This window comes from Phyllobates terribilis, unplaced genomic scaffold, assembly GCF_046119375.1.
Source record: "Phyllobates terribilis strain yellow unplaced genomic scaffold, ASM4611937v1 Scaffold_27__1_contigs__length_16484149, whole genome shotgun sequence".
NCBI classification, from domain to species: Eukaryota; Metazoa; Chordata; class Amphibia; order Anura; family Dendrobatidae; genus Phyllobates; species Phyllobates terribilis.
In genome coordinates, this window is record NW_027362787.1 from 15,547,523 (window position 1) to 15,557,118 (window position 9,596).

Sequence of the window (9,596 nt, forward strand, 5' to 3'; positions counted from 1 at the left end):
TTGCTCTCCCCACCCCCACTTCATCATTTGCTCTCCCCACCCCCAATTCACCATGTGCTCTCCACACTCCCAATTCACAATTTGCTCTCCCCACTCACCTCTCTCAATTAATCATTTGCTCTCCCCAACCACTCCCAATTCATCATTTGCTCTCCTCACCCCCCCATTCAGCATATGCTCTCCCCACCCCCCACTTCCAATTCACCATGTACTCTCCCCACCCCCCAGATCATTATCTGCTCTCCCCACCCCCAATTCACCATGTGCTCTCCCCATCCCCCACTCGCAATTCACCATTTGCTCTCTCCACCCCCCACCTTCAATTCATAATTTGCTCTCCCCACCCACCATGTGCTCTCCCCACCCCCAATTAATAATGTGCTCTATCCACTCCTCACTCCCAATTCACCATGTGCTCTCCCCACCCCCCACTCCCAGTTCACCATGTGCTCTCCCCACCCCTTAATTCCAGTTCACCTTGTGCTCTCCTCACCCCCCACTTCCAATTCTCCATGTGCTCTCCCCACCCCGACTCTCAGTTCATCATGAGCTCTCCCCACCCCCACTCCAAAATCATCATTTGCTCTCCCCACCCCCAATTCACCATGTGCTCTCTCCCCCCCCACTCCCAATTCATCATGTGCTCTCCCCTTCCCCCACTCCCTATTCTCCAAGTGCTTTCCCCAACCTCCACTCCCAGCTCATCATGAGCTCTCCCCCAAGACCATTTAATTAATTCTATTAAAAATAAATAAATTGATACTTACCTCTCATATAATCCCCTGCAGCTGCACTTCTGTACTGGCATCTTGGCCCTCTATGCAGACGCGTACGCGATGATGTCATTGCGTACGCACCTTCACCAGCACGTCCCATAAGAGGCGGAGGGACTGCACGGCCGTTCAGGTTTTATGGCGGTGAGAGCTCCAAGGGTCCCGGCACACGATACCCCAGTGTCGGCATATAAGTAAGCAAAAAAGATGGTAGCACTTAATAGAAAATTACATAAAAAATGGTGTATTTATTGGCCCGTGTGAACAGGTGCCAATGTTTCGGCTCAAAAGCAAGTGGATTTTTAATGCAACCAAACAAGCCTCATCAGGTCTAAGAAATGTATTTATTTTAATAAAATAAACAGTTTGTATTGTGGAGTCTGCTCCACTTCAGAATTATTACATATATTGGGAATAACTCTTTAACCCCTTCCCACTTAAGGTACTTTTTACTTTCCTGACCAAGCCAAATTTTTTAAACTAATATGTTCCATTTTATGTGGTAATAATTTTTTTCTTGACACATTGTAGTTTACGTTCGTGGTAAATTTAGGTCAATATGATAGACATTTATATAAAAAATATCGGAAATTTGATAAATATTTAGAAAAAGTCTCATTTTTGTACTTTGAATTTTGTATGCCAATGAAATGTCCCATCCCTCAGTTTTTCAGGACCATCTACACATTTGAAAAGATTTTGAGGGATCTATATGTCATGTATACACCTCAAAATATTCAAAACCGTATTCAGAAATTTTGTATAACCCACAGGGCTTCATGCAAAGTTAAATGAAAAATTACTTTTTATTATTATTATTAGCATGTGAAGGTATTTGCAAAGGGGGGTAGCAGAGGAATAGTGAGGCGAGAGATGAACCAGTCGAGCAGCAGAGTTGGGGATGGACTGGAGGGGTGCGAGAGTGTTAGCAGGTAGGCCACAGAGGAGGGTGTTGCAGTAGTCGAGGCGGGAGATGATGAGGGCATGAACAAGCAGTTTAATAGATTGAGGGTTGAGGAAAGGATGGATTCTGGGAATACTTTTGAGCTGGAGGCCACAGGAGGTGGCAAGAGCTTGGATGTGGGGTTTGAAGGACAGGGCAGAGTCAGGGGTTACTCCGGGGACCGGGGAAAGTGTGATGTCATTTATTGTGATAGAAAGATCAGGTGGGGAAGATATGCGAGATGAAGGAAAGATGATGAGTTCAGTGTGCGGAAACAGTTGGCTTATACTCGAGTATATACGGTATATACTTTAAACTGTAAAGTGTTAGTAACAAGGCAAATCAACAGTAGAACTAATAACAGTAAGCTTGGGATAGCAGAGAAAGTCTTTCACTATTTAACGTTAATGTTCTCTTCACAAAGGTGGTGTGCCCAGTCGTGTGAGTTTCCATGTAAGTTCTCTATGAAGCTCTGGCCCTAGCGGGGATCACTGGGTTTTCCGGCTAGGCCGCAAGTCTCTCTCTGATGTTCACTACTAGGACCAACCCTTCTCAATCAATATGTTTCCACAAAGTAAAATAATAGGAGCTATACTCACCTCTGGTGCTGGCACTATTCCAGCTGGATCACTGAGGGGCTCCCGCAGGAACTGAGCAGTCAATGTCTTTGATCCTAGCTGTTATCTTTAATTAACGCCTTTGATGCCGCAACCTATAGTATCAGTGGCATCTAGGTTGTCAAATAAAGGTAGGGGGCTCTTTTAGTCAACCAACTCACACAATGGCCCCCACAGCTGTAATTGTAAATCATGCCTCGCAGCATCGTGCAATAAAGCTCAACCAGGTTCACATTCTGTAAAGGGACTAAAGTAAAAAAAGTAAAAACCAAAACGGTTTATAGAAAAAAATAACAAATCCCAGGTCCCGTTCTTTGATGTGGACTTGGGAACTGAGCCGACAAATGATGGCTGCATTATTCAGCCATCATCTGCCTCTAACAGATGCGAGTGGAGGGAAGCGACCGTTAACCTGTTATATGCCGCTAACTATCTGTGATGGCAGAATTTACAGCGACTGGTCCAGGTGGGGCACACTGTTCTAACTGTCCCTGCATCATGATTGTGGGGTGCCAAAGGGTTGTCATGACAGCTTGAGGTTTTCTGAACACCCCAGTGCTTGTCATGACAATACTCTGTAGTATCGGTGTCTCTGCGCCTTGACAGGCAGAGACGCCGTCCCTCTTACCGCCGCGCTCCCCTCCCGGCGTCCTCCGGCGCTCCTGCTTCTGCCGGCGCGCAGCTTCCCGGGCATTGTGCTTAGGGCGCCCTCTTAAAGGGGCCGCGCACGCCGTCCTAAGGAGTCCCCGGCCAATGACCGGAGGACCTCTCATATAAAAGGCACCTCCTCCAAGATGGAGGTGCCCATGCAAGGTTGTAGCTTTGTGTGTTAAACTCTGCTTCAGCCCTCAGGTCCTGCTGCCAGCCTGACTACCAGTCCAGCCCGCCAGCTTGACTACAAGTCCAGCCCGCCAGCCTGACTACAAGTCCAGCCCGCCAACCTGACTACAAGTCCAGCCCGCCAGCCTGACTACTAGTCCAGTCCGCCAGCTTGTCTACTCTCCAGCCCGACAGTCTGTCTACAGTCAAGTCCGCCAGTCTGTCTATGGGCCTTGCCCGCCTGCTTACCTGGAAGCACCTGCCTGTTACCTACCGTGCCTACCAGTCAGCTTATCTGGAGGCTCCTGCTTGTTATCTGCCGTGTCTGCCAGTCTGCCTACCCGGATCACCCGTCAGCCTGCCTGCCGTGCTCATCTGCTGTACCGGTCAGTTCCTGCCTTCTGACCCGTGGGAGTCACCTGCTCTCATACAAGGTTGGTCCCAGAGTAGCACCTGGTCTCTCTGCTCGGTCTTCCCTGGTCACGGAGTCGATTGAGCCGCCGTATGACCTTGGTCAGTCCGAGTTGACAGCTACTTACGCCCCTCTGGTCCCTCCTTGCACCGCAGCACAGAGGTTCCACCACCCGGATCCGTAACATACTCCTTTGAACACATGCCTGTGGAGAGTAGGAGACTGTGATTTTTGCTACATACTGAAGCAGGGCTGCCACCAGGAATTTCAGCACCCCATACTGGCAACATTTCCGGGCACCCTTGAGACTCCACACCAGCCCCGCCTCCACCCCTCAAACTTTCCACCGTCCCACCTCCCACTCTTGGAAAAACTCTGCTTCTGCACCTCGGTTTCACCAATCACACATAAACAGTTCCCATCGAACACCATATCACATACACAGCCATCAGCTTTTGTTTTGGCCAAAAGATTTTTTAAGCCTGCCACCACGACAAGGTAGACTCTTTTGGCAGGGCCCTACTCTACTCTAACCTATTAAACATTTCTTAAACTATCCAATATTCTTTTTAGGTATATTTTGCTTATTTTTCTTTAAGGGAATGAGTGACGTACATTTTTTAAACTAATTGAAACCAGATTGTGATAATTTTTTTATAATCTGTATTTCTGACTTCAGATTATTGTATCCTGTTTTCTGTACATTTATGGAAATCTGCTGTCTTGCCTGTTTGGAGATATGAACAATAGACATATGGATGTATATATATCACAAGACAAAATATGGGAGTCTAATTCCTAGGGAGAGTTTTCTATACATGTTCTCATGTTTAGTGACATGCAGATGTCATTGTGCAGGAAAGGGGAAGAGGTGAGCTGTGACACGACCTAATGTGAATGGTGGATTCTGTTATCTCTCATTGTAATCCTGCTGGCTATGATAATGAGGTGACTGCTGAAAAGGAATCTCTTCTGGACGTGTTATTCTATTAGAAAAGCAATTTCTGTTTATTTATTATTTGTGATATAAGGGGTGACAAACTTTAAAGTAAATTCTTCCAAAAAGTTAAACTATGATTAAAAGGATTGGCAATTTTCTGGTTATTCTTTACCAATGTGTTTGAGATGATGATAAGGCACTTAGTATTATGGTCTTTCTTGAACTTCGGCACTAAATACGAAATATGGGAAATAGACTATATTTCTATGTTGAATTTCTGCATTAAGGGCCTTTTATTCATCTCACACACACAATGGTTAAGAATAACCAGAGCATGGTCAATGCCCTTAACATAAAAGTTTTGTAAAACATTCCCACTAAACATTTCGCTAATTAAATCTATTTTTCATAAGAGTCATTTAGTTAAATCCTTTGGTCAATTATGTAAAGTGCAAAATTATAATGTAACAAAACAAAGACAAAACGTATAACCAATTAATACAATGAAAATAAGGTCATTTTGTGAGGTCAGAAAACATATTAAAACAACAAACAGTTTTGCACACGATCTAAGGAAATGAACCATAATAATAAAGATGTATTTCCATAAATTCAAGAACAACAAACAATAGTGCGCTCTATCCTAAAAACTGAGCCCTAATATTAAATGGGTATTCCCATCTGGGGTACGGATAGTGCATCGCAGGGTCAGTCAGGTGCAGGTCTCAGAACTGAAACATTACTAACTGATCTGTTACATCTGTCTAATACTAGGACTTTGGGTCAGTAATCCCGCAGTCAGGCTAGGACACTCATCCATAATACAGGGGAACATACATGGCAATAACACACTAATGTAAAACTGGCTACATGTAGAAGATGTGAAGATGCAAATTTACATGTATGGAACAGGCAGTCGTTTTACCTGCTGGTTAGAAAAATCCTTAATCAGGTCTTTAATATTCAGGTGTCTGGCGAGCTCATGTTCAATTGACAGAAGGGCTCGGCTGTTTAACCGTTGTTCCGTCATTGTAGAATGCAGATAGTTCTTGAGAGTTTGCTAATGCTATCTCTCCTTCTGCTACTCAAAGTGGTTGGGTGATAAAAATTCTTGCAATACACACCTCTCCAAATCTTGAAGCTCGAATTTGTAGATGGCGTTTAGTAAAGCCAGTGGACCAATGTTTTCTGTAAATGTAGCTTCATAAACTTTCCGAAGACGTTGCTACTCAGAAAGTAACGGTGATGTGAGATCTACCTGCCTTCCCATGGGTTGTTCCATCTCTTGCTATTATTTTGAATTATTTGGTTCTTTCCTAGAATGGGTGGTTAAGTATGAAACAGGTTCCTCCGCTATAATCCATTATCTTGACGATTTTCTTTTTGTGGGACCACCAGATTCCAGGTCCTGTCAATTTTTGCTGGACAATTTTATTTTTTTCGCGTCGTATTTTGGCGTTCCCTTATCCAGTGGAAAAACTTTTGCTACTACTTCGCTATCCTTTTTAGGAATTGAGATTGATTCCGTTGCCATGGTTTTTCGCCTTCCCTCAGAAAAAAATTCAAAATTGCTGTCCCAGATTGAAGGATTTTGTTCTGTCCTCAAAGTAACACTATGTCAAATGCAGTCCATGCTAGGCCTCCTTAACTTTGCTTGCACAGTAATGCCTATGGGGAGAATTTTTCCAGACGTTTATCCCTCTCGACCAAAAGCATCAAGCTTCCCCATCATAGAATTCGGATAAAACCTCCTTTGAAAGCAGACTTGCTGGTTGGGAAGGAGTTCCTCTTGTCCTATAATGGATATACATTCTTTTAGTCATCGGAATTGACTAATGAGGATCTCTCCCTTTTTTCCGATGCCGCTGGATCTACTGGTTTCAGTGTCATTTTTGGAGACCAATGGTGTGCCGAACCTTGGCCGGAATCTTGGCGCACTGAGGGCTGGGTTAAAAACCTTACTTGGTTAGAGTTATTTCCTATCATCACAGCCATTTCTTTATGGGGCCCATCCCTCAGGGATAAACGGATCTGTTATTGGACTGACAATATGAGTATTGTACACGCCATAAATCACTTGTCATCCTCATCTCCCCTGGTTATCAAATTACTCAGATTCCTGGTATTAAAATGCTTACGTTTAAACATCTGGTTTTAAGCCCGCCATGTTCCGGGTACAGATAATGTCATTGCTGATTCTCTTTCTCGTTTCGATTGGCAGAAATTCCGGGAATGTTTCCCCGCAGCCAAACCAGAGGGGCATCCATGCCCATCCCTCATGTGGGAGGTGGTAGAGAAAGATTGATGGAGTTGGTGAGATCTTCAGTGGCCTCATCTACATGGCGTTCTTACGGTAAGGCATGGAATGAGTGGCATAACCTATTTGGGGATAGATCAGCAGCAGCATCCGACGCTGCCCGTCTGGAGGTCACAATCGAATATTTACTTTACTTGCGTAGCATGGGTGTTTCAGGAGCCGTTGCACAGAACCGCCTATCTGATCTCGGTGTTTATTTTCGCCTCTTAGGTTGGAACGATGTTACTAAGGTTTTCATCATTCGGCAGGCTATTATGGATTGGAGGAGGGAGCACACTCGTCAGGAGAACAGACGGCCCATTTCTTTCAGTTTACTTACCCGCCTAATCAACCCACTCCCGCTGTCCGCTCTTCTCCTTTCAAGTCTGCTCTACTCTCTGCCGCTTTTTGACTCGCGTTTTTTGGTTTGGTGCTTTGCGCATTAGTGAATTGGTGTCCCCATCCAAGCGCACTTCAGGAGGACTCCAGTATGATGGTATCACTCCCTGTGACCGAGGTCTCCGTATCCACTTTCGGAAATCGAAAATTGACCCGTCCGGTATTTGTTCATGGGTTCCCCTTCTTACCATCCCCGGTCCTATTTGTCCTTTAACCCTTGTTAATAATTACTTATCATTCTGGCAATCTGGTGACTCCTTTTTCTCACATGAGGATGGTTCTCCTCTTACGGTTTTTCAATTTCAATCTAGTTTTTTTGGAAATGTTTAGCTTTCGTAGGCCTTCCTCTCAAGGTATTTGGTACGTACTCCTTTAGGATAGCAGCTGCTACCGAAGCAGCCCGTGCTGGTTTGCCTAACTCCGAGATCCAGCACATTGGTAGATGGCGTTCCTCCTGTTTTGCAAGATACATCAGACCGAATTTATTGCTTCACTAACTTTATTATCTCTTCATAGATGGTGTAAAACACACAGTGAGGATACTGGGCCACTCTTACATCTTCTGGGCATCCCAAAGAGCAGAACGTCGACCAGGTGGCAGAGGTCTTGGGTTCCACGGCATCAACGTTTTTTTGAGAGGAATAAGAGGCTTGACCTGGCCTCAGGTTCTTCCCGAGGTGGTGCGGATAGCTCAGACTGCTTCCTCTCCCTTAATTCTAGTCCTGCATGCGGGCGGGAATGATCTCTGCTCCTTTCACCTAGCGGAAATCCTCACAATCATGCGCTCCGACGTGGATAAATTCCACAGACTTTTTCCAGAGCTTACTCTGATTTGGTCAGAGGTCATGTCACGTGTTGCATGGCAGGGCGCGAGAGATGTGGCGGCAGTTGAACGTTCTGTGCGCACGCTTAATGCCCGCTTGTCCCGCTTTATCCGTTTTAAGGCCGGAGTGGTCATGAGGCATCACCAACTTGAGGGAGACAATTCCAGTCTTATGCTACCCGATGGAGTCCATCTGACGGAAATAGGGCTGGATATTTTTCTCTCCGGTCTCCAGGATAGCATAGAACAAGCTTTTTACCAAATGGGTGGGGGGCGGAGCGCAGTATAAATACTCCGCTCCTCCTTAGCGGTCATTTTCTCCATCTTGATGTTTTTTTCCGGGACGAAGTCTGACTTGCGCTGGGAGTCCAGCTGTGGCATATGGATTTGCACCCGTTTCAGCTGGCCAATAGTGCCTTAACCGAGTTTTATACCGGTTAAATACTGAGCATGTCCTTTTTGGCTGTGACCGACTTCTACCCATTAAAAGGAGTTTTGGTTAAGATCTGTGTGTTGTCGTTATTCCATGGGACTTTTTGAGGAAATATTGTTGTTGGGTCTCAGCAGTCTGCAGGGCACGTCAATCTTTAATTGAATGCCCCTTGACTGCTGTGCCCTGCTGAAGGGGTTAAATTGTGTGTCCCATGTTCTTTTTCTCCTCTCCTCCTGGCTTTCACCCAATAATCCTCTTCTTCCTCCCTCTTCCCCTCTTTATAAGTCCAGACCCTGTGTGAAGCCCAGCTGTGCTTGGTATCACAGATCCTAGAAGGGTGTATTGACGGATTCCTCCACAAGAGGCCCCCATAACCATTCACACATCTCCACCTTCCACCTCAGACCACCAGAGGGAGCTGTTAGGGATATATAAAGAAGGGAAGGTGGAGCCAGGCAGTCAGTTCCTGCAGAGTGAGACACAGAAACAGGGCAGTCTGCAGTGGAGCTCAGTGACTCCGCAATTCCTCTGGAGAGTTCAGTTAGTGCAAGCCTGAATACAGAGTTGAGCCCGGTTGAGTCGTAGCTCAGAATAGTGAGCTTAGGTGTGCCGGTGCCATAAGATCGGTGAAGCGCGGCAAGCTGCCGTTAGTGCGAGTAGCCTATTGAGGGCCCGAGTAGGCCGAAGGCGAGTAGAGAGAGTTAGTACATAGGGGGCAGAGGAGCTTAACTAGCTCACCCCGAAGAAGAATTTACCGGACACCGGGTCCGAAGCTTACCGGGATATCCACGACCCAGTAAGATATAACCGGAATCCCTGGAGAACTACAAGTCCCAGGATCGCTAAAGGGCTGATACGTACCAGAGCCAGGAGACACATAGGCCCCGTAGGTCGGGAGAGTGCACTCCAAGAGAAGGCCCTACCACAAGGACAGCCAGCGCAGGACAGAGACAAAGTTAGGCCTAGCTTCAGGCAGGTCAGAAACTTACTAAGCAGAGGCAAGGAACAGGAGGCCCAAAACCCGCTCATTGGGGAGGATCCGGACATACACCCTTCACCCTACATTGCTCCGGGGAGTGCCTGAATTTCCATCAGTAAAAGGTACTGAAGTGACTATCGTGTCTGTCCCTGTTCTTGCTCT

At 46.0% G+C, this 9,596-nt stretch overlaps 1 long non-coding RNA gene across 1 annotated transcript in view; it reads left to right on the plus strand.

Annotated features, from left to right (window-relative positions):
• Positions 1-7,972, plus strand: part of LOC141176495 (uncharacterized) — a 50,019-nt gene extending 42,047 nt beyond the window's left edge. Inside the window, exons 3-4 of the long non-coding RNA XR_012253176.1 lie at positions 6,726-6,857; positions 7,716-7,972. This is a non-coding gene — a long non-coding RNA (uncharacterized lncRNA). The remainder of the gene's footprint in view (positions 1-6,725; positions 6,858-7,715) is intronic.
• The last annotated feature ends 1,624 nt before the right edge of the window (positions 7,973-9,596 follow it).